General features: G+C 37.2%; 1 long non-coding RNA gene across 1 annotated transcript; it reads right to left on the bottom strand.

Moving 5' to 3' along the window:
- Window positions 1–2509: 2509 nt before the first annotated feature.
- Window positions 2510–5489, bottom strand: LOC124900024. The gene is made up of 2 exons (XR_007057596.1): window positions 4364–5489; window positions 2510–2925 (listed from the first exon to the last, which is right to left on the bottom strand). It is a non-coding gene; the product is annotated as an uncharacterized LOC124900024 (long non-coding RNA).
- Between the last annotated feature and the right edge of the window lie 19814 nt (window positions 5490–25303).

Below are 25303 nucleotides of genomic sequence, written 5' to 3'. Positions count from 1 at the left end.
GTAGTGATTTCCACTTTATCATCTATATTAGCAATAATTAATTGAATAGAAGTAGCAAGCATATGTGCGTACAGTTTTCTCTAAGGTCAGGTTATTTAATATAATAATTTTTTCACTTTTTAATAGGAATGCAGTGATTGCTCATAAAGGTGGTGTAATGCTAAGGCTTGAAACTTGGGAATTTGATAGACTAATACAACAGGGACGTTTAGGTTATGGCCTTGTAAAATTTTATTTCGACTTTCATTAATTCTAATTCTTTCATAGAAAATTTTGAATTTTGGTCTAGGATTCTTAGAGTAAGTAATTAAGCCTAATGATTGCAAAAATATTAATGGCTGAATGATGTAGTGAAGTGTTTTAGGTTAGCAAGTTAGACAAAGCCATGATATTATCTGTATGCCGACATGAAATTAAAAATAAATTAAGTAACCTAGTAATGATTAGGTAATGATTAAAAATGTATATGGGTTTCATTACATTTGTATTCTTATGGAGATTATGTTTTTAAATAGACATTGATCATTCCAAGATTTTACGGAAGGGAAAGACACTTGCAAATTAGCTTGATTTTGGATACCTTGGTTAAGGTAGGTTGTGGTTTAATTAGAGTTTAGACTTGATTTAATTTTGTGTATTATCCTAAATTTGATACTTGTTGATTGGTATTCAAACATGCTTGAAATTGATGATGTTTAGATTGTTGAGCGTGTATAAAGAATTATTTAAAATTTACTTGATGGAATTGTCTTATGACATTAAGTGTACTCGTAAACTTGGTACATCGTTTTGTATGTTGTGAGGTAGTGCAAATTTGATATTGATATTACTTATTTATGGTGGATCTAGTACCACGCCGGTATAGATATGTACATTTATATTACTTGTTTATGGTGGATAGGGTACCACGCCGGCACGAATATGTATATTAATATTACTTGTTTATGGTGGATCGGGTACCACGTTGGTACGGATATGTATATTGATATTACTTGTTTATGGAGAATCGGGTACTATGCTGGTACGGATATGTATATTGATATTACTTGTGTATGGAGGATCGGTTACCATACTGGTATGATTATGTATATTGATATTACTTATTTATGGAGGATTGGGTACCACATAGGTACGAATATGATATTGATATTACTTGTTATTGAGGATCGGGTACCATGCCGGTATGGTACATGAACATAGATTGTATCCTACAGGTCATGATTGTAAGGGAAAAAATAAGTCTCATAGCATGTGTGTACATATTTTTGTTGATTCTGTGGATGTTTACAGTATGGTTGATGCTCTTGATGGTTATGTGGGTTGTTTGTGAGCACTATTTGACCTGTTATTGTTGTACTGTTTAATCATTGAATCTCTGTTATGTTATGATGCCTATCTGCTTGTTATTAGATTTATGTTGAGTATATGTTATTGAATTGAGTTGGCCTATGATACCTACCAGTACATAGTGGTTTGTACTGATACTACCCTGTACTCTTCTTTGTTGAGTGCAAAAAGTGTTCCTGAGGCTCAGACATGACCTTGCCTCTAAAGTTTGATAGCATATCTTGATCCAAGGGTGAGCACTCCATATCTAGGCTGTCATGGGTCATCCTATTTGTTCTTGTCCAACTTTCGGGCAATGATACATTCTTTCTTTACTTTTTTTTGGATATCTCTTTTAGACATGATTTTTGTTAGGAGTTCTTATACGATGACTTTTGGGTCTTAGGGATTTCAGTGAGTAGTTTTTTTATTTTTGCATTGATAATGATTATCTCTAGATTATTGTTCTTAAGTTGGTTTAGTGATAATATCATTTTATTCTTGATTAAGTGATTGGGTAATGGTTCAGTTTAGATGGTTCTCCTACAGGAAGATTAGCGTAGGTGCCACTCATGGCCTTTTGGGTTGGGACACAAGATTGAGGAGGACCCCCAAGGGTTCATAGATGAAATGGAGAAAATATTCAGAGTCGTGCATGCTAGTTTCACTGAAGGTGTAGAATTGGCGGCCTATCAACTTAAGGACGTCGCCAACCAGTGGTACCAGGAATGGGAAGATTTGAGATGCAAGGTTGTTGAACCTACTATATGGGAGGAGTTTTTAGTATCCTTCCTTAATCAGTTCTTTTCTTAAGAATTGAGGGAAGATAAGGCTTGTTTTGCAGAAATTTTGACTTGTGAGAGTCGCCACTGAATTTTGAAAAGGAATTAAGAAACCTTTATAAATACTTTAAATGATTCAAAATAGAAAAATTGTTTAAGTTAAGATATTCTGAGTAATCGGTTCTTATTAACGTTTTAGGAAGGTGTTAGGCACCTAAAACGTCAGCTAACTTGTGGTTATCCGATATGTTTGAAAGCATTCTTTTTATTAACTTTGGAAAATCAATTTGTTGAAAAAAATAGTTGATTAAGGAAAAAGCTTTTACAAAATCAGTTGTTTTAGCGACTTAGTTAGAGATTTAGCTAGGTTCGCAATAAGTACTAAACAAGTAAACAAAAGGAAAAGGGGAAAGGGGAGAAATAGTGATTTAGGCTTTAAGGCCCAAACCGTCGTCCTTGTCCTATTCTAGTTCGGTCTTTGACCCATCTTCACCTATCCTATTTCTATGTTTCCGAGCCTTTAACTCGAGTCTCACTTCACCTGTATTAATTTACAATTTTGTCTTCGAGGCCCCAAATGAATGAATGAGAGTAAATAACGGAATAGATAACGACAACAATAAATATCTAAATAAATGACTGAAATGGACACTGAGACTTTCAAGTCCCTTAGGCTCTTCAATGGTAGGATTTCAACCCACTCCCCTTCTTTCCACTCTTTATAGCCATACGTTATATATTCATCTTGGATTATCTTTCGGATTGGACGCGAGGAGGGAGCCGTGTTTGCCCACCATGAAATATGTGGAGAAAAAGTCTGTTTGGACTCCAAAATGGGTTCATGCGAAGAAAAGGATGAAAGAATTAATATGCTATGTATAAATTAATTACTAACCATATTGAAAGTTCATAATACTATAAAATATATTCTCGCGCAAATGTAGAAAAGACAATGATTCATGTGATTGAGGGAAAAGTACACTAATCATGGAGGCCAAGTAGGCGGAAAGATCAAAATAAAATCAGAAACTCGGGCAAACAAAATGCTATAAAGCCACAGAATCTTAGTATATGTAAAGGTACGGATTGAAGATTTTAAGGAAGTTCAATAACTGGGCCAAGAGATAAATAAATAGACAATAACACTAGAGGTAAATCACTACCTGAAATGCTTGCAAATCAGGGACATTTTCATATTATAAAGGGTTGTTAGTTTGCGATTAAGAGTAGACAAGATTCAACTTTCGCTAGCGAGAGAAGCATGAGGTAGAAAGGGAAAAAGAGAAAGACAGGTGTCCTACTTGCCTAAGAAAAAATTTTTGCTACATATAGTATCAAGCATCGATTCTTCAACATCTAGACAATGACATTAACAAAATCACACCATGACATCTAGATTAGCATTATGCCAGGATAATACTAACACATCAGTGGTAACTCTTAATGGAATAAAGGAACTGTGCAACACATCCTTTCTTCCCTTTTGACATTCCTTATCAAAAGGAGTCTCAGGAGCGTTTCCATGATAAAACCAATCAAGAAACTGATACGAGGGATAAACAGAAACAGTAAATACGGTAAATCTGACCCTAATGCTTAAGCGTAAGTCAACAACAAGGTGATGACCACCAATAGGATGAAAGCCTAAAGCGGTAATGAGAGAATACTGAAATAATTATCGAATTTTATAGCGGAAAGTATGGAATCAAGACATATAAACTAAAAGAGAAGCAAAAATTTCACAATATGTTGAAATATAATTAGTAGTTTAAGCATTACCACTGTCTAGACATATTATATGTTAAGTAGTGCTAAGATTCGTCCTATCGCAGAAGGCTGAACAAATATTAATGAAGAAGTCTGACTATTTTAAAGGTCTAATGACTTATGTTCGAAAGAAGAAGAAAAGATTTTATTACATTTCGTCAACAGAAATAGCAGACACCTTTTGTATACAATATTATTCTTGCTAACGTCTAATAACAACAAAAAAAAAATGTAACATGAAATTAAGATCCCAGAGTTCTATTCAAAGCAAGAATCAAGGAAAAAAACATTAAGTCTCAAACTCTTACGCAGAAGTATGTTTAATATTAGGACTCAAATTCATCCTAACGACACCAAATTCCAATCGTCACACAAAATCCTAAACCTTCCACGGCTTTCTACAGCAAGCCATCCCAGAAAATAATATATTTAATCGAAGATAACTACGACTATTATAACGCAAAAAATGAGAGAAATGGATGACTAACCTGTTCTTGGGCAGCAAAACGGGATGAAGGAGCTATCAGTGAAGTCATCGCTACTGGAATCTCGCGACGTCCACCACCAACGGAGCGTCCCTTTATCCTTTACCTCTTAGAGATTTCGAAACCCCTTGGAGAGAAGAGAGAAGAGCCCCCCAAAACTTCTATGAAAGAACCCAAATTTTGACTCCCAATTTCTAAATCTCTCCCTCGAAAAGCTAACAAAAGAAAAAAAAAAAGGACCCCCAACTTAGAACCCTAGAATTTTCAACCTCCCTCCTCTTACCCCAAAAATTTTATCATCTATTCTTTTCTCCAAAGTTTTGAAACCTAAAAAACAGTGACTCTCCCCGAAAAAGAATCCCCCAGATTTTCAACATAAATATAGAAACTTCAAAAACTTTCCTTTCTCTGTTTTTGAATTAGAAACTCACTCAAAATATTTCCCTCTTAAACCCTCGAATCTCTCCCTAACAATTTCGAAAACCTAAAATTTCTAAGAAACAGAATTCGAGTTCCTAAAGCTTTTTCTAAACACAATTTCTAAACCCTCAAATTTCAGACCCTTTTTCTTGATCCCCCCTTTTTCTTGCTCTCCAAAGGGGTTCATATAGAAGGGGATTGGGGGTTGAGTTTTTGAATCCCCCCAAAAGATCCTCTCTCTCACAAACTATACCCTTAGTTGGTTTTTTCTTCAACAAATTTGAATGGGTGGACTAATAACCCATCGGGGAAAATAAGACATACCCCAAACCAATGTGAATCGACCATATAGGTATGAATTCATACCATGGTACTTGATATTTGCAGAATCGATTCATTGGATGAGCCATCTCACCAATTTTTGAAAGCTTCCTGGCTTTCACGAACGGGTTTGCGCGAGACGCGTGGTGAAGGCTAAGGAAGAGCAGGTCACGCATTGGTTCGAGGCTAGTCAAGAAGGGTTTGCTGGTTTTGTCGCGATCTTAGGACCAACCTCTCTCAATCATTCAAGCAGTTTTTTCTGATATGGAAGAGGAAAAGGGGAAAATAGGCCAGGTTAGGTATTTGGTTTGGGCCAACTGAAAAAGAGTACTGGATTAGGGCAGTTTAGGTATTGGGCTGAGGAATATTGATAGGAGATTTGGGCCACTAGGGGATGTTTGAATTAGGTTAAATTGGGATGAAGGGTTTTGAGAATTTATGTTTGAATTATGGGATTACAATTTAGGCAATCAAATTTAAATTCTAGCCAAATTGAATAGCAATTAGTCAATTGCATTTACAATTGGGTCCAATTTGATTTCAACTGGAGTCGAATTTGATAAATTGACTAAATCAAATCAAAATTTGATATGAATTAACACCTTGTTTAATGCTGAGCTTCTTGATTTAATAAAATCAAACATATATTTATCCAAATAAATTATTTTTGAGATTAAATCAAGACTTCAACCATTTATTTCAAGATGAACCTTGATTAAATCCCGATACTTCGTAAAATAAATACTTAAGTAACAACATTATATAATCTCGTATAACTGGACATGATAATATATAATTGCTACTTAAACTAACCAATTTACCCAAATTAATACTTTGAAAATCCTTTATTTGGATAAAATAAATGTTGTAGTTTTATTTGATAATTGAAGAAACTCTGAATTAAACTTAGTTATGGAGGGTAAAAATTAGGTGTCAACAACTGCCCCCTCCCTTTGGGTAGGGTGGATACAAGTAACCCTGGGCAAAGGGAGGTTGACGTTCCTAATTTTTGTCTGACCACAAATTTGAATTCAAAAGGGGTTAATCTTCTCACGAGTTTTATGGAGTTATGGCCAAACCTCGGTATCAGATTTTCTACATATCTTGGTTACATGAGAATTCAAGTCACTTGTAGTTCATAGAGCTTGATTTAAAGCACGATTTTTCAAAAAATTCACAAGTTGTCTCAGTTTTAGAGTTTTTGATAAAACCGAGAAACTAGGGAATAGAGGGATTTGGAGGGAGGTTGGAATACATTTGAGTTTTAAACATAGATCCCTGCCTACATATCCCTAAGACTCAGTAAATCAGACTGCTTGTAGTTCGACTCAATCGGTAGAAAGGATAGTCTTTTAATTCAGACCATCTTTGGCTTAGAATGAGTGACAAGTTGATTGAGTTATGAAAAAGAGGATTGTAACCTCTTAACCATGAATGTGGAGCTCTTCACATCCATAGGTAAGAACTTACCCGGACATAATTTCCAAAACTCTAAGTGTGTTGCCACCCAAATTTGAAAGAAAAAGAAAAAAAAAGTTCCCCTCAGTATGAGTTAACAAACATCCCAGAGGTAAAGGTGAGACCATAATATCAAAAAATACCCACATTCCTTCTAATATAGGCGTGGTTAGATAGTGGTGGTGATCATCATTTAGCTCGCGTCTAGAGATTTTGACATCCCTCTCCAGACTATATCCCGTTTTGCTATTGAGAAAGATTTCCACGTCGTGTTGCATCCTTTTTGGAGTCGTCCGCACCTGTGATTTTGATTTGATATTTTCATCCTTTTGGATGCTCTCAACAATTTCTCAAGCAAAAAGTGTTAGTACTAACATAATTCATGAAAGATGTCGGTAGTCTTTTACCATATCTCCGTGTGATTTATGGCCTGAAAAGTGGAGTCATCTTTTCATGATACCTGTTTGGAATGAAATAACTGGAAACAACAAACACAGCAACCCTCTTGGTTGTTGTATAATTATGACATTTGTCGGTTGAATCTGTCTTCAAAGTGGGGTGGCCTTTTTGGACATCGTCGATACTTTATGCAGAACGGTCTCTACAACCGTGTAATCTTGTGCTGGAGTGACAACTCTTTTGGTTACCTATATCACTTATTGGATGTGGAATGATAACCTCTCCGGTTATAGCCGATGATCGATTTATAAATTTTTCTTAAATTATAAATCTTCGGATAATCTTGCGTATTATTTGATATTGGATGCGAGGCGACTTACAGATATCCTTTGAATTTCTAGCTTTTAGGTAATCCTGCACATTTTCCGACTTTGGATAAGAGATGCCTTACAGATATCCCTCCAATCACTAACTTTCAGGTGTTCCTGCACATCATCCGACCTTGGATACAATATGACTTACAGATAATCTCTCAAATTATTAGTGGGTAATCTTGCACATAATCGATCTTGGATATGACACGGCTTATAGAGAACCTTGGACTTATCAATTTGATAATCTCGCATATTCTCTGATAAGGATTTAGTTTTTGACTTATGGATAAACTTTGAACTCTCGATTTTTGGGTGACCTTGCAAACTATTTGGTTAGGATGTTGTTATGGCTTACGGATGACCTACAGGCTATCAACTCATAGGTGATCTTTCACACTATCCTATTTCAAATAATATTACTTATAGATAATCCCTTAAATTATTAATTTCAAGGAAACCTTATATATCATTCATCCTTAGATAGCGACTTAAAGGTGTCCCTTCAAATTGTGTACCCTCAATGCATTCATATGTTGATTCATGAAATGATGAGATATCCTCGACGTCGGTGTTTCTATCTAGCGTGTCAATAGATATTGAATTCCTTCTAGGGCGATGGTATGAGATGGCCTTTGAGGAAATGATATGTAATGGCCCTTGGGGCGATGATATTCAATAGCCCTTGTGGCGATGAGATGCAATAGCCCTTATGGCAATGAGATACAATAGCCCTTATGGAGATGATATGCAATAGCCCTTGTGGCGATGATATGCAATAGCCCTTGTGGCGATAATATGCAATAGCTATTGTGGCGATGATATGTAATAGCCCTTATACCGCTGATATGCAATAGCCATTGTGGTGCTGATATGCAATAGCCATTGAGGCGATGATATACAATAACAATTGTGGCAATGATATGCAATAGCTCTAGTGGCGATGATATGCCATAGCCATTTTGGTGATATGATATGTAGTAGCCGGTATGGCCATGATATGCAATAGGCATTATGGCGATGATATGCAATAGCCATTATGTCTATGATATCCAATAGCCATTATGGCGATGATATGCAATAGCCATTATGGCGATGATATGTAATAGCCATTGTGGCGATGATATGCAATAGCCCTTGTGGCGATGATATGCAATAGCCCTTATGGCGATGATATGCAACAGCCATTGTGGCGATGATATGCAGTAGCCATTGTGGCACTGATATGCAATAGCCATTGTGGCGCTGATATGCAATACCTATTATGGCGATGACATCCAATAGCCATTGTGGCAATGATATGCAATAGCCATTGTGGCGATTATAAGCAATAGCCATTGTGGCTATGATATGCAATAGCCATTGTAGCTATGATATGCAATGATATGCAATAGCCATTGTGGCGATGATATGCAATAGCCATTGTGGCAATGATATGCAACATCCATTATGGCGATGATATGCAACATCCATTATGGCGATGATATGCAATAGCCATTGTAGCGATGATATGCAATAGCCATTGTGGCGATGATATGCAATAGCCATTGTGGTGATGATATACAATAGCCATTATGGCGATGATATCCAATAGCCATTGTGGCAATGATATTCAGTAGCCCTTATGGCAATGATATGCAATAGCCATTATAGCGATGATATGCAATAGCCATTGTGGCGATGATATGCAATAGCCATTGTGGCGATGATATGCAATGGACATTGTGGTAATGATATGCAATAGCATTGCGGCAATGATATGCAATAGCCATTATGGCGATGATATGCAATAGCCCTTGTGGCGATGATATGCAATAGCCCTTGTGGCGATGATATGGAATAGCCCTTGTGGCAATGATATGCAATAGCCATTATGGCGATCATATGCAATAGCCATTGTGGCGATGATATGCAATAGCCATTGTGGCGATGATATGCAATAGCCATTATGGATATTGCATATCATTGCCACAATGGCTATTGCATATCATCTCCGGAATGGCTATTGCATATCATCGCCACAATGGCTATTTCCTATCATAGCCACAATGGCTATTGCATATCATCGCCACAAAGGCTATTCCATATCATCGCCACAACGGCTATTGCTTATCATCGTCATAATGGCTATTGCATATCATCGCCACAATGGCTATTGCATATCATCGTCACAATGGTTATTGCATATCATCGCCACAATGGTTATTGAATATCATCGCCACAAGGGCTATTGCATATCATCGCCACAAGGGCTATTTCATATCATCGCCACAATAGCTATTCCATATCATCACAACAATGGCTATTGCATATCAGCGCCACAATGGCTATTGCATATCATCGCTACATTGGCTATTGCAATCATCGCCACAAGGGCTATTGCATATCATCGCCACAAGGGCTATTGCATATCTTCACCAAAAGAGGTATATCATATCATTGCCACAAGGGTTATTGCATATCATCGCCCCAAGGGTCATCACATATCATCGCCTATACCATATTATTTTTACTAACTTCGAATAAAAAAAAAATGTAACATAAAATTAAGATCCCAGAGTTCTATTCAAAGCAAGAATCAAGGAAAAGACATTAAGTCTTAAACTCTTACGTAGAAGTATGTTGATTATTAGGACTCAAATTCATCCTAACGACACGAAATTCCAATCGTCACACAAAATCCTAAAGCCTTCATGGCTTTCGACAGCAAGCCATCCCAGAAAACAATATATTTAATCAAAAATAACTACTACTATTATAACGCAACAAATGAGAGAAATGATGAATAACCTGTTCTTGGGCAGCAAAACAGGATGAACGAGCTATCAGTGAAATCGTCGCCACTGGAATCTCGCGACGTCCACCACCAACGAAGCGTCCCTTTGGCCTTTAACTCTTAGAGATTTTGAAACCCCTTAGAGAGAAGAGAGAAGAGCCCCCCAAAACTTCTATGAAAGAACCCAAATTTTGACTCCCAATTTCTAAACCTCTCCCCCGAAAACTATAGAAATAAAGAAAAAGAACCCCCAACTTAGAACCCTAGAATTTTCAACCTCCTTCCTCTTACCCCAAAAATTTTCTCATATATTCTTTTCTCCAAAGTTTCGAAACCTAAAAAATGGTGACTCTCCCCGGAAAAGAATCCCCCAGATTTTCAACTAAGATTTTCAACCTAAATTTAGAAACTTCAAAAATTTTCCTTTCTCTATTTCCAAATCAGAAACTCACTCAAAATATTTCCCTCTTCAACCCTCGAATCTCTCCCTAACAATTTCGAAAACCTAAAATTTCTAAGAAATAGAATTCGAGTCCCCAAAGCTTTTACTAAACACAATTTCTAAACCCTCAAATTTCTGACCCTTTTTCTTGATCCCTCCCTTTTCTTGCTCTTCAAAGGGATTCTTATAGAAGGGGATTGGAGGTTGAGTTTTTGAATCCCCCCAAAAGATCCTCTCTCTCACAAACCATACCCTTAGTTGGATTTTTATTCAACAAATTCGAATGGGTGGACTAATAACCTATCAGGAAAAACAAGACGTACCCCAAACCATTCCAAATCGACCAGATAGGTACGAATTCGTACCATGGTACCTGAGATTTGTGGAATCGATCCATTGGAGGAGCCATCTCACCAATTTTTAAAAGATTCTAGGCTTTCACGAACGGGTTTGTGCAGGACGCATGGTGAAGGCTAAGGACGATTAGGTCACGAGTCGGTTTGAGGCTAGTCGAGAAGGGTTTGTTGGTTTTGTCGCAATCTCGGGACAAACCCCTCTCAATCATTCAAGCAGTTGTTTTTGATATGGAAGAGGAAAAGAGGAAAATGGTCCAGATTAGGTATTTGGTTTTGACCAACTGAAAAGGAGTACTGGATTAGGGCAGTTTAGGTATTGGGCTGAGGAATATTGATAGGAGATTTGGGCCGCTTGGGGCTGTTTTAATTGGGTTAAATTGGGATGAAGGGTTTTGAGAATTTTGGTTAGAATTTTGGGATTACAATTTAGGTAATCAAATTTAAATTCTTGCCAAATTGAATAGCAATTGGTCAATTGCATTTACAATTGGGGCCAATTTGATTTCAATTGGAGTCGAATTTGATAAATTGACTAAATCAAATCAAAATTTGATACGAATTAACACCTTGTTTAGTGCTGATCTTCTTGATTTAATAAAATCTAATATATATTTATCCAAATTAATTATTTTTGAGGTTAAATCAAGACTTCAACCATTTATTTCAAGACGAACCTTGATTAAATACCGATATTTCATAAAATAAATACTTAAGTAACAACATTATATAATCTCATATAATTGAACATGACAATATATAATTGCTACTTAAACTGATCAATTTACCCAAATAAATACTTTGAAAATCCTTTATTTGGATAAAATAAATGTTGTAGTTTTATTTGAAAATCGAAGAAACTCCAAATTAAACTTAGTTATGGAGGGCAAAAGTTAGGTGTCAACAAGGCTGAAGAATTCATAAATCTGAAGCAGAGAAAGATGTTTGTCAATGAATATGCATTGAAATTCACCCAGCTATCCCATTACGCTCTGGAGTTGGTGTGAAATATGAGGGCTTGTATGAGGAAGCTCGCAACTGGACACTCTAATGATTTGGTTCTAGAATGTAAGGGGAAAATGCTGAGCATAGATATCTCCAAGGTAACAATGTATATGCAGTTGGTAGAAGAGGAGAAGAAGAGACAAACAAAGGTAGAAGAAAAAAAAAGGCAGACTAAGAGGGCTAAGTCTGCAGATCAGAATGCCAATCAGCAGTTGTAACGCCGTGAAAAATGGCTCCCAGAGCATCACACGGTGCTTGAGGCTACGAGTAGCCCCAAGCTAACCCTTTGAGTCATTTTTAGTCAATTCAACACAAATCAACGGGGTTTCCATAAATAACCCTCAAATATCAACAGAGTAATCATCATCCAAGAATAAAAGAATTTCAAAAAGATAAATAAAACCAACTAACTCATCCAATATCTATACAAGTCTGACAAGAATCTAAGAAAATCAATAAAACCAGCGAGCCATTTGAGACATGCTCCAACTGACTCATACTCAGTTATCAAATGTAAATAATTCCATGAAACCAGTACCAGACATCACTTCCTCGGAACATGAGGACTCACCACAACAGAGGATGTAGAACAGCATGCTCGAAGAATCACTATCGAACCTGGAACTGAGCACCAAAACCTACATTTCAAGAAAATACAGCCCACATCCAAAGATGTGGGTCAGTACCATAGAAAGGAACCAAGTATATGGGGGTGTATGTAGTTGTATAAACATCATCATCATAAATATTTATAAGAAATATGCAGGATGTATGAAAGACTCACATAGCCTGAAGAAAATCATCATAATCACGAGAGGATGAAATAAGTACAATAACATATGTGAGTCATCATATAATTTGCCAATCACTTTCAGTTCATCAAGAATATCAATTCTCATAATGTAAATATCATTTAAATCTTTTGAAAGAATAACTTTCACAATTCTACTTTCAAATCACTTCACCATTCACCATAGACATAAAGAAACACATACATACTGGGAGATCCTATAATCGACATAAACCATGTGAGGTACATGGAGTCCAATGTACAACCCATGTTGGGGAGAGCCATCCTATCCTTTCCATCGGAGTAGGACTATTGATATCAAATCCACACAAACTAGTGATCACTATATAAATCAGCCTCAGGCTCATTCCTACAGGGGCAGGTAGTTTTAAGGAAGTAAGGTTTCTTTATACCTCCCACTCGGTGCTAAAGATTTCTCCCGGACTTAGCTCAGATCATTTCAAAGATAATCCACAACTAAACAATTTCAGTATTATATAAATATACATCGGGAGCCATCATGCTTCCCATCTATCAAAATCAACCACGTTGTGGATTTCTTTCACACTCGAGTTCAAAAAAACTCCATTAAGATCAAAAGGTCAAATCATTTAAAATATCTCAAATATTCAACATCAACGTGCTTATAACACACACTTTCTCAAAAAAATACATTTTTCAATTAGGATTCACGACCCAAAAATCAAAATCATGATAAATATCGTTCAAGATTCATGCTTTATATCTCCACACATGTAAATTCATCTTTCAAAATCATAAACATCAAGATTTTATAATAATCATCATAAGATATGGTTTCATGCTTCAAATTCATAAAAATTAAATAAAAATCATGCCTTTGAAAAGAAAATTACTTTTGGGCACAAGAACGAAAGAGAGTTCTTGTTGAAAAACCCCACATACCTTGAATGATGAACTTTAGATCAATACTCATTTTTGAGATATTAATCGTGCCTTTGAATGATGGTTCTTGGAGCTCTTGAATTAGGAACTTGGAATATTGAATAAATTTACATAATTAATGGTGAACTTTGGAGGTTCTTGAAGTTGGATGTAGGAGCTTAGAGTTTTCTTTATGAGTGAGTTTGATGAAATATAACATATAATGCTTCTAATAGGCTTTAATATAGGGTTTGGACAGATTTTGGGTGAGGGGGAATGACAAAAACTACCCTAAAACTCAAATAATTCTCGAATCTGTCCTTTGGTGGACTGTTTTGATAGTCTGAAGTAGATCAACCATAACGTTTTACTCCAATATCCAAATTGGATGAAACCAATTTCATTAGAAATAGGACTCTCATATCTTTCAATTGATATATAGTATCTCACCCAGATCATTGTGTACGAGGAGTTATGATCGTTTGAAGGTGACCCAAAAATTTGCTTTTGATAGGCTAAAGTAGATCGACCATAACTTTTTGCTCTGATAGACAAATTGGATGAAACCAATTTCATTGGAAACAGGACACGCAGATATTTTCGTTGATATATAGTAGATCACCCATATCATTATGTACAAGGAGTTATGATCGTTTAAAGTTGGAGAAAAAATACGCCAGGCCTCAGTACTTTTTCCTGCACATTTTACTGTTCACTACTATTCATGGTTCGATCAGAATATTCATAAATCATCGCTCAGATGTCCGTTTTGGATAATCCACATATCGTTGGAAATTTTATTCGATAATCTACGCAATGGTGGGTCATAATCTATGACATTCTGTACGAAAAAATATAGAACCCAACACGTTTACGCACGAAATTTTAATGAAAAATTTCTCAGTGTATTACATCATCCCCCCTTGGAAACATTCGTCCTCAAGTGATGCTAGACATGCGAAGATTAGATAGGGAATAGAGCATACAGCTGAAACCATTCGTTAGACTCATCATCACATCGTTTCTCACTCCGAATGCAGCATAGAATGCATAAATTCAAGAAACTACAGCTGAACACATAATAAATGACAGCTGAACTGCTTCAAGTTTTATCAAAAGTGCTTGATTTAGGAAAGAACGGTATCTTCGGCTTGATCGGAGTTTGTGGAAAATGGGTGCGGGTACTTGGATCACATATCCGCCTCAGCTTCCCAAGTTGCACCCTCAACAGATTGGCTTCGCCAAAACACCTTGACCAAGGGAACTTCTTTGTTCCTTAGTCTTCAGACACTGAAATCAAGAATCTCAACAGGAATCTCATCAAAAGAAAGATTTTCTTGAATTTCAGCACTCACAGAGGAATCCATTAGCACAGCATCACTAATATGCTTTCTAAGCATGGAGACATGGAATATTGGATGTACAAAGAACAACTCGGAAGGCAACTCGACCTCATAAGCTACCTTACCAACACGGCTAAGACTTTTGTAAGGACCAACATAAGGGGGACAAAGCTTCCCCTTCTTTCTGAATCTCTTCACCCCCTCTCATGGGTGAAACTTTTAGATACACTAGGTCACCAACTTCAAACTCAAGTTCTTTCCTTTTAACATCCGCATATGATTTCTGACGACTCTGCGCAGTTTTTAACCTTTCCCTAATCAACTTAACTTTTTCCATAGCCTCAAATACCAAATCAGGACCACTCACAACAGCTTCACCCACCTCGAACCAACCTATGGGTAATCTACACTTCCCCCATATAAGGCTTCAAATGGAGCCATGCCAATACTAGAGTGGAAACTATTATTGTAAGCAAACTCTATCAACGGTAAGTGATCATCCCAACTTCCCTTAAAATCAAGTGCACAAGCTCTCAACATATCCTCTAATTTCTGGATGGTCCGCTTAGCTGGACCATCGGTCTGCGGATGAAAAGTAGAACTCAAAAGTACTTGGGTACCAAGACCCTTCTGAAAAGCTTTCCAAAATTGTGAAGTGAATTGAGTACGCATAGCTGAAATGATAGACAAGGAAACTCCATGCAGCCTGACAAGATCTCGGATATACAATCTAGCATAATTCTCAGCAGTATATGAAGTATGAACAGGCAAGAAATGAGCAAACTTAGTCAACCTATCAATCAAAATCCAAATGGAATCATGATGGCATCGGGAAGGAGGTAAACCAATCACGAATTCCATATTTATCTCTTCCCACTTTCAGGTGGGAATACTAAAATCTTGCATCATACCACCAGGTCTTGGTGTTCAACCTTAACCTGTTGGCATGTTACACACTTAGCTACAAATGCTACTATATCTTTCTTCATGCCAATCCACCAATAGATTTCCTGCAAGTCTCGGTACATCTTTGTGGCACCAGGATGAATAGAATATCGCACCCCATGTGCTTCATCCATAATCCTCTGCCTCAGATCATCAACATTTGGGACACACAATCTATCCTGCAATCTCAACACACCATCTCCCCCTTGGGAGAAAACCTCTACTTTTTGGTCCTTGACTGACTCCTTCAGTCTGACCAAACTAGCATCTAAGTATTGCTTTTCTTTCACTTTCGAAACCAAGGAGGATTCGGAACTACTCTAAACCCTTATACTACCTTCAGCAGAGTCAAACAACCTAACCCCCAATCTACCCATGGTCACTCTACTTAGGGCATCCACCCCAATATTGGCCTTGATCGGATGGTACAGCACACTCATATCATAGTCCTTTAACAATTCTAACCATCATATCTACCTAAGATTCAATTCTCTCTGGGTAAACACATACTACAGACTCTTATGATTAGTGAAAACATCAACATGGACACCATACAAATAGTATCTCCAGATTTTCAAAGCAAACACAACAGCAGCCAACTCAAGTTCATGGGTGGGGTAATTTTTCTCATGGGGTTTCAACTCTCTAGAAGCATAAGTTATCACCTTACCCTTCCGAATCAAAATGCAACACAACCCAACTCTAGAAGAATCACAGTACACCACAAAACCATCAACACCATCAAGCAAAGTCAAAATAGGGGCTGAAGTGAGTTGAGTCTTCAACTCCTGAAAACTCTTCTCACAAGATTCTGACCACAAGAACTTCACTTTCTTTTGGGTCAATCGAGTCATAGGAGATGCTATAGAGGAGAAACCCTCAACAAAACGGCGATAATAGCTAGCTAAACCCAAGAAACTTTGGATATCAGTTGGAGAAATAGGTCTAGGCCAATTTCTAATAGTTTCGGTCTTTTAGGGACCAACTCTAATACCCTCGAAAGAAATGATATGACCCAGAAAAGAAACTGACCTTAGCCAAAACTCAAACTTACTGAACTTGGCAAACAACTTGTGATCTTTAAGGGTTTGCAAGATAGTTCGAAGATGATCAGAATATTCATCCTCAGTATGGGAGTACAACAGTATATCATCAATAAACACTATGACAAACATATCCAGATATGGTCTGAACACTCAATTCATGAGGTCCATGAAAGCTTCTGGGGCATTAGTTAACTCAAAAGGCATAACAAGAAACTCAAAATGGCCATAAGAAGTTCAGAAAGTGGTTTTGGGGATGTAACACTCCCTAAATTTGAGTTGATGATAGCCGTAAAGAAGGTCTATCTTTGAGAAATAACCTACACCTTACAATTGGTCAAACAAATTATCTATTCTCGGAAGGGGGTACTTATTTTTTACGGTGACTTTATTTAGTTGGCGGTAATCAATGCACATACGCAAAGATCCATCTTTATTTCTCATAAACAACACAGGAGCACCTTAAGGAGAAACACTGGCCTTATGAAACCCTTATTTAGTAGATCTTTGAGTTGTTCTTTCAACTTCTTAAGTTCTGCAGGGGCCATATGGTAAGTAGAAAAAGAAATGGGCTGAGTATCGGGAAGAAGATCAATCCAGAACTCTATCTCTCTATCAGGAGGTATTCCTGGGAGATCATCTGGAAAGACATCAGAAAACTCATGAAAACGTTAACAGACTAGAGAGTTGGAGTCTCAGACTTAGTGTCTTTGACTCTAACCAAATGGTAAATACACCCCTTGGAAATAAGCTTTCTAGCTTTGAGGTAATAGATAAAATAACTCTTGGGTGACACAGAATTCCCAGACCACTCAAACACGAATGCACCCAAAAACTAAAACTTGACCACTCGGGTTCGACAATCAATAGAGGCATAAGAATATAGCCAGTCCATACCCAGAATCACATCAAAATCTACCATGTTTAACTCAATCAGATCAGCCAACAAGACTCTCTGAAGAACGGTAACAGGACACTTTTTATACACTTTCTGGGCAACAATCAAATCACCCACTGGGGTAGAAGCTAGGATAGGCTAAGGAATAATCTCACGACTTATTTCAAAATTCACAGCAATCAAAGGTGTAACATATGAGAAACTAGATCCAGGATCCAACAAAGCATCACATCAAATTGAAATATACAAAGCATATTAGTAACAACATCGAGAGAGTCCTCCTATTCCTGGGGGGACGGTAAAGCATAGAATCTATTGTAGTGCTGCCTACCAGCATTGCTAGAAGAGGCGCCCTGAGCTGGGGCTGGGCGAGTCACTGGAACTGGAGCACTAATAGTCTGAGTCTGGGTTTGAGGGCGATAGTCACGATGCCCTTGTCCATCCTATGGAAAATCTCTAACTCTAAAACCCATGTCACCACACCAAAAATAACCCCTCTTCTTACCCCAACACTTACCCGAATAAGCCCTATCATACATAGGACACAGGGGATGATTTGGGTTACTTCCAGCACTGCACTGGGACCTGGATGCATATGACCTGCTACCTTGCTCCTGCCTACCTCTAAGCACCAAAGAACTAGCAGATAACGGTGCTGGCATAGATGAATAATCCTGATACTGAGAGCGACTCCCTCCCTGCAATCTAGTCTGACCCTATCCGTGCTACTCGGACCTAGCTCTCTTATTCTCTCTCATTCTATCTCTCTCCTTAATCTTATCTGCCTTAATCTATTAGGCATGAGTCATTAGCCTAGAAAGATTCATCTCACTATTCAGCATAACAAACCTACATTCCTTAACCACATAACTAGACACTCCAGTCACAAACTTACTCATAATAGCCCGATTATCAACCACTAAGTCAGGAGCATACTTGGCCAATGGTTTGAAATTTAGACAGTACTCCCTAACAGTCATAGAGCTCTATCGCAGGTTCGTAAACTCTTCCACCTTCGCCTTCCTTATCTCCAAAGGGAAAAACTTATCGAAGAATACATCCTGGAACTCTTTCCAAGTTGTACGGACAGCTTCCTCACCTGTACCTTTCCTCCAAGCAACAACCCAGTCATAAGTAAGGTTTTTCAACCTATACGCAGCCAACTCCATACTATGTTCCTCAGATACATATATCACCTGAGTAATCTTCTACACCTTCTCTAAAAACAACCATGGATCCTTATCAGACTTAGACCCATAGAATTTTAGCTGATTCATTCGCATGAAGTCATGAATCTTGGCAGTAGTTGAATTATCTCCCTGCTGCTGTGGAGCCGGAGCCTAGTTGGCCTAAACGTTTGCAGTAACAGCTTGGGCCAGCGCCTGAAAGGCTGCCTAAAATTCAACATGAGACACGTTTTCATTCAATAGGTCAGCGGGTTGAGGTTGCTGACCATCATTATTTTTTCTCACTCGACGTGGAGCCATATTTCTGATAGAAGAAAGTACGAATCAATAGCAAAGAGAGACACTTTAAGCACGATAGACTTCTGAAAGAAAGAATCACACTTTTTCCTAAAATATCTTGTATCCTCATGCTCATAGATGTGGTACGCTACACACCGATGATCAAGACTCTACTTAATGCGGCTTGTCATACTCCCTAGGACACCTTAAAACCTTAGGCTCTGATACCAAGTTTGTAATGCCCCGAAAAATGGGTCTCGGAGCATCACACGGTGCTTGAGGCTACAAGTAGCCCCAAGTTAACCCTTTAAGCCATTTTCATTCAGTTCAACACAAATCAACGAGGTTTCCATAAATAACCTTCAAATATCAACAAAGTAATCATCATCCAAGAATAAAAGAATTTCAGAAAGATAACAAAATACGACTTATTAGTTAACTCCCAACATCTATACTATTCTGACAAGCCTCTAAGAAAATCAATAAAACCAGCGAGCTATTGAGACATGCCCCAACTGACTCATACTCAGTTATCAAATGTAAATAATTCTATGAAACCAACATTAGACATCACGTCCTTGGAACATGAGGACTCACCATAATAGAGGATGTAGAATAGCGTGCCCAAAGAATCACTGTCAAACCTAGAACTAAGCACATGAACCTACATTCCGAGAAAATATAGCCCACATTCGAAGATGTGGGTCAGTACCATGGAAAGGAACCGAGTATATGGGGGTATATGCAGTTGTATAAACATCATCATCATAAATATGTATAATAAATATGCAGGATGTATGAAAGACTCACATAGCCCGAAGAAAATCATCATAATCATGAGAGGATGAAATAACTACAATAACACATGTGAGTCATCATATAATTTGTCAATCACTTTTAGTTCATCAAGAATATCAATTCGAATAATGTAAATATCATTTAATTCTTTTGAAAGAATAAATTTCACAATTCCACTTTCAAATCACTTCACCATTCACCATAGACATAAGGAAACACACACACACTGGGAGATCCTATAACCAACATAAACCATGTGAGCTACATGGAGTCCAACATACAACCCATGTTGGGGAGAGCCATCCTATCCTTGCCATCAAAGTAGGACTATCGATTTGAAATCCATACAAACTAGTGATCACTATATAAATTAGCCTCAGGCTCACTCCTATAGGGGCAGGTAGTTCTAAGGAAGTAAGGTCACTTTATACCTCCCACTCGGTGCTAAAGATTTCTCCCGGACTTAGCTCAGATCATTTCAAAGACAATTCACAAAAAAACAATTTTAGTAATATATAAATATACATTGGGAGCCATCATGCTTCCCATCTATCAAAATCAACCACGTTGTGGATTTCTTTAACACTCGAGTTCAAAACAACTCCACTAAGACCAAAAGGTCAAATCATTCAAAATATCTCAAATATTCAACTTCAACGTGCTTTTAACACACACTTTCTCAAAAAAACACAATTTCCAATAGGGATTCAGGACCCAAATATCAAAATCATGATAAATATCATTCAAGATTTATGATTTATATCTCCACACATGTAAATTTATTTTTCAAAATCGTAAACATTAAGATTTCATAATAATCATCATAAGATATGGGTTCATGCTTTAAATTCATAAAAATCAAATAAAAATCATGCCTTTGTAAAGAAAATTACTTTTGGTCACAAGAACAAAAAAGAGTTCTTGTTGAAAATCCCTGCATACCTTGAATGATGAACTTTAGATCGATACTCATTTTTGAGATGTTAATAGTGTCTTTGAATGATGGTTCTTGGAGCTCTTGAACTAGGAACTTGGAATATTGAATAAATTTACACAATTAATGGTGAACTTTGGAGGTTCTTGAAGTTGGATGTAGGAGTTTAGGGTTGTCTTTTTGAGGGAGTATGATGAAATATAATATATAATGCTTCTAATAGTCTTTAATATAGGGTTTGGATGGATTTTGGGTGAGGGAGAATGACCAAAACTCCCCTAAAAATTAAATAATTCTCGAACCTATCCTTTGGTGGACTATTTTGATAGTTTGAAGTAGATCAACCATAACATTTTACTCCGATATCCAAATTGGATAAAACTAATTTCACTAGAAAGAGGACTATCATATTTTTCCATTGATATATAGTATCCCACCCAAATAATTGTGTAAGAGGATTTATGATCATTTGAAGTTGATCCAAAAATTTTCTTTTGATAGGCTGAAGTAGATCGACCATAACTTCTTGCTCCGATAGACAAATTGGATGAAAACAATTTCATTGGAAAGAGAACTCGCAGAGATTTTCGTTGATATATAGTAGATCACCCAGATAATTATTTGAAAGGAGTTATGATCATTTAAAGTTGAAGAAAAAATACGCCAGGCCTCAGTACTTTTTCCTACACGTTTTACTGTTCACTACTATTCACGGTTCCATCGGAATGTTTATAACTTGTCGCTCGGGTGTCCGTTTTCGATGATCCACATATCGTTGGAAAGCTTATTTGATACTATACGCAATGGTGGGTCATAATCTAAGATATTATGCATGGAAAATTTAAAATTCATTCTAGAAGATAGAACCCAACACGTTTACGCACAAAATTTCAACGAAAAATTTCCCGGGGTATTACAGCAGTAGAGTGGAAAATAGTGCAATAAGGGGTGTAATAAGTAGTTTTAGGGAAAATAACAGTCTTCAGTTAGTTCTCCAATGCCCAGACCCATAGACAATCAGCGATTCCACTACTTCTAGCCTAGTGATGGGTCGAGGATTCAAGGTGCTCAGTCTTGGGGTAGCGTAACCCAGCCTTTCAGATCATACCCATTATTTGAAAAGTACGAGAAGGATCATTCGGGAAAGTGTCAATTTGGCAGTCATGTGTCCTATACATGTGGCTAGCAAGGACATTATAAGAGGGACTGTCGCTCGGCTAAAGGAAATTTTGGATGTGCTAAGTCCCAAGCTAATTCTATTGCTCCACCACGTAAGGGTGTTGTTTCTACTACTAGAGGTGATCGCAACCAGTTGTATGCTTTGTCTACCAGCTAGGACTTAAAGGCTTCAGCAGATGTTGTTACGGGTATGTTACATATTTTCTCCCATGATATGTATTATTACTTGGATTTGAGGTCTACTTTTTCTTATGTGACCCCTTACGTGGAAGTTATTTTTGGTTTTGAGAATTAAAATATTTTGAAACCTTTATATTTCTCCACTCTGTAGATGACTCTATTGCGGCTAGGAGAGTTTATAGAAATTGTTTGGAGTCTATTTTTCATTGTGATACTGTGGCTTATCTTGTATAACTGGACATGATTGATTTTGATGATATTCTAGGAATGGATTGGATCCATCCATGTTATGCTATATTAGACTATAGGACCACAAACGTCACCTTCTCCTTTCCTAATGAGCCAGTGATAGAGTGGGAAGGATATTTTAGTACACCTAGGGGAAAATTCATATATTATCTTAGGGACTATAAGCTCATATCAAAGGTTTGTTTGTATAATCTTGTTCGGTTCAAAGATTCTGGCAGTAAAAGTCCTTCCCTCCAGTTTGTTCCCATAGTTAATTAATTCCCAAAAAATTTTCTTGATGACCTCCTTAAAATACGCCTAGATAGGGAGATAGATTTTGGCATTGACCTATTAACAGACCCTGGCCTATTTCTATTTTGCCATACAAAATGGGCCGTGCTGTATTGAAAGAGTTTAAAGAATACTTAAAAGACTTTCTTGACAAAGGTTTTATTTGTCCTAGTGCCTCTCCCTATGGTTCTCTAGTGCTTTTCTCACGTAAGAAAGATGGCTCCCTCCGTATGTGCATAGATTACCACTAGTTAAACAAAGTTACAGTTAAAATAAGTACCCTCTTCCTAGAATTGATGACCTCTTTGACCAACTCTATGGTGATAAATGTTTCTCCAAAATAGACCTTCATTCTAGATACCATTAGTCGAAGGTTCGGGAGGTTGACATTCTCAAAACAGCTTTTAGAACCCAATATGGTCACTATGAATTCTTGGTAATGTCATTCAGAATAACTAATGCTCCCACAGCATTTATAAACCTAATGAATAGGGTGTTTTATTAGTTTCTAGATGTATTCGTCATAGTCTTTATTAATTACATCTTGATTTACTCTAAGAGTGAGGGGAAGCATGCTAATCACCTCTGAATCATCCTTCAGACTCTTAAGGACTATAAGTTGTATGCGAAGTTTTCCAAGTGTAAATTTTGGCTTAGTGTTATTGCTTCTTGGGGCATATTGTTTCTAGAGAGGGAATTAAGGTTGATCCATAAAAGATTAAAGCAGTGAGCAAATGGCCAAGGCCCACGACTCCAATTGATTGGCAAGGTATTATATGAGATTTGTAGAGAGTTTTTCATCCATAGATTCTCCACTTACTATATTGACTCAGAAAAAGATATAATTCTTATGGTATAGATCTTATGAGAATAGTTTTGAGAAACTAAAAGACAAGTTGACTACTGCACCAATTTTGACCCTTCCTGAGGGTACAGAGTGATTTGTGGTTTACCATGATGCTATAATGCCCCAAGTCAGTACCCGAAACACTATATGGTGCTAGTGACTCTGAAGGACCACCAGCTAACCCATGACTGATATCTGTTGTGAGCACTGAGTAATAATACTGAAATAAAAGCAGAATTAGGCTGAATTGCTATAAGGTTCAAAATCTAAATACTGATAAATAATAACATCTGGTAAAAATATCTGAAAACTAAACACTGTCTAAACTAGTCTAGTCTAAAAAGCCTCTAACTGAACTATCTAAATGTGGAGATGATGGTACAAGCCCCCAACTAACTCCAACTACTGAGCTACTAATAAACTAATAACTGAAATAAAAGCATACCCTCGATAGATGAGTACTCAATATTAAAACTATTGCTGATCGTTCAAGCTACTAAGTACGTTCAGTAGGCCGTGCGTCTGAACCTATGATATAAAACATCATAGCATAAAGAAAAGGTATACTCTAGTACTTTGCATGTACTGGTATGCTAAGTGAGGTAGGCTGATATGCAAGGGTTCATATGCATGAACAATAGCTTACTTAATAGCATGAATACAACTGAAAGAGAGTACATGTATAACTGAAACTGATGAAATATTGATTATACAATACTATACACATATCTACATATATTGTGTCTGAGATCATAGTAACACTGGATACTTAGTTCTGATAATTGAGTGACTGATATCTGATTTTATTGATAATTGTATTACTGATAGTTGGGTGACTATTTCTGATAGAACTGATTCTATAAAACTGAACTGAGTTCTATACTGAGCTGGGTGACTATATCTTAAAGTCCTAATTCTATAGAACGGAACTAAGTTCTAAACTGATATTGAAACTGAAATTATGGGATGTTATCTAACCAACATACCCTAAAATCTGAACTGATTGGGGTCCAAACTATTACCCTAGTTGGAAGGGTGCTAATACCGTACCACGTGTACTAACACTGGAGAACCAGGATGCCAAGCCTAAGTGATGGGTGACACCTGGGTAGAGTCAAGCATAATCTAATGGGTAACCCCTGGGAGATAGTCAAACCTAGTCTGATGGGTGACTCCTCATCCTGTGCTGGCTATGTAGTACTAGAGTACAAGGACTACTACTAACAACTCTGCCTCTCTGACGGGGAAGCCATCATCCCTGCACTTGCTCTGTGCTAAATCCTACTCCCAACTGAAAGACACTGAACTAATTTCTAAACATTACTAGGCTGGACCCAACTATTACTATTCGCGTTAGCTGATTGAACTAAACAGAGTTCACTGAGTACTGTAACTAATGGAGAGTTCAGAATTCTATAGGTTAACTGGATATGCCGAGTTTTATACTGACAGAATACTACTGTGCGTGATATCACTGGGACTATTCTGGAGCTACTATAATTCTAGGTAAATATCTAGATTATCGGGTATTAGATACCCCCAGGATTCGATAA

Source organism: Capsicum annuum, chromosome 7 (assembly GCF_002878395.1).
Source record: "Capsicum annuum cultivar UCD-10X-F1 chromosome 7, UCD10Xv1.1, whole genome shotgun sequence".
NCBI lineage: Eukaryota > Viridiplantae > Streptophyta > Magnoliopsida > Solanales > Solanaceae > Capsicum > Capsicum annuum.
This window is presented reverse-complemented; position numbering and strand designations above follow the sequence as displayed.